Below are 1,962 nucleotides of genomic sequence, written 5' to 3' on the forward strand. Positions count from 1 at the left end.
ATAAGGCGTGTTTGAGCCATCTTGTATGCGTCTTTACCATTCAAAAATACATACATACATATATATATATTTTAAGAAATATTAAAGGTTAACAACATGTTTTTTTTGAAATTCTCATCACCTAGTAGTCAATTATACAACTAAGCAAAACATAAAAAATAATTCCGTATGTTTGAATAGTTTTAGTACGTCATGAAATAAACCAAATAGCTTCATACATAATCTTTTAAAAATTATAATCATCTAGTGATCTAAAATCTTTACCACTAAGTAGAATGTCTATAATATATCTCATTCATTTAAATGATTCAAATATGTTTTGGAGTGAAAATGACTTGGTCAACTTGGATTTTCAATTTATGAGACTTAGCAATTGCTTTAGTGTTGACCCTAGGCTTGAGCTAGTCCTGTCTAGGATTTTCAACCTTTGAGTGCTTTGCTGTACGTAAAAAATCACAGATACTCTCTCTCTCTCTAAGCTTAAACCTGAGACATTTTTATGCAATGGTATATTAAGGGGTCTTCACAGTTCGGTTTGGCCAGTTTAAACCAGATTGATTAAATTTTCAAATATTGAAATCAAATCAAATATTAAGTTGATTTTTATTGGCTCATTTTTTATCGATTTTATTAGTTTTTTGATTTTTTGTCGGGTTCTTCCTTAAATATTAAAACATACACGGCCAAGTACAAATTCCGGCAGTTATGTTCCAACAAAATACTATCAAACCAATTACTCTTTGAGGAAATGTATCATTTACCAATATATTTTGATGATAATTGAATTAAATAGTGATGAACTTTAAGGAATTAATTAAAGACAAGTTATTTTTAACAAGGAATAGATTCTTGAACTTAAAAAAATAAAGACTACCAATTAAACTAGAATGTTAAGACAAAGAACTAGACTATAAATCAAGAGTGCAAACGATTAAGATGTACCATCAAAATTAATAAAAAATATACATATGTGTGTGTAATAAATAGTTTTAAATAGATATCTTATAGTAGTCAGTTTGGTTGAAATTTTTGCGCTTGAAATCAAAACCTAACTAATTTGATCAGTTTTTTTAAATTCAAAATCAAAACTAAATTAAACCGAAAACATTATCGCTTTTTTGCCAGTTTGATTCATCGATTTTTCGATTTATGTTTAGTCCTGCTGTCCTGGTCAAAAACTGATCAAACCGTTAATTATTGGGAGACTTTTTTAAACCCGCATAATCTTTGGATTTCAGTTTGTGTAAATCTTAGCTAGCGTTTGGCTATAGATTCCAAATTTATTTTGAAAAATCTTATTTGGGTGAAGTTTGGTTTGAAGATGAAAATGTGTTTGGACATACGTTTTCAAAACATATTTTTCAACTTTATTTTGGAAAAACATGTATATGTCACGACCCGGATTTTCCACCCTCGGGAGTCGTGATGGCGCCTACTCGTAGTAGCTAGGCAAGCCATTTTGATTGCTTTTCCAATAATAAACAATTCTTTTTAATAATTTATGACAGCAATGTAAAACAACAAAACTGATTAATAGCGGAAGTCTTAATTATAGAAACTGAATAAAATACGGAGTAGTCAATATAAGCCTCTACCCAAGACTGGTGTCACATTACTTACGAACTGCTAAGAGTTTACTAATACAAGGTCTGAAAGAAACATAAATCTGTTTATCCCGAATACAAAGAGATGACAGTCTAATATAAAGATAGAAGGGAGACGCCGGGCCTGCGGACGCCTGCAAGGCTACCTCGGGTCTCTCCGGACTGAAGATATGCTCCCGAACTAAAGCTGCTACTGCTGCTCGAAACCTGGACCTGTGCAAAAATGCACAGAGTGTAGCATCAGCACAACCGACCCCATGTGTTGGTGAGTGTCTAGCCTAACCCCGGCGAAGTAGTGACGAGGCTAGACCAGACTACCACATAAACATGTGCAATTTCATATATATATATATATATA

The sequence above is a fragment of the Nicotiana attenuata genome, unplaced genomic scaffold (genome assembly GCF_001879085.1).
Source record: "Nicotiana attenuata strain UT unplaced genomic scaffold, NIATTr2, whole genome shotgun sequence".
NCBI classification, from domain to species: Eukaryota; Viridiplantae; Streptophyta; class Magnoliopsida; order Solanales; family Solanaceae; genus Nicotiana; species Nicotiana attenuata.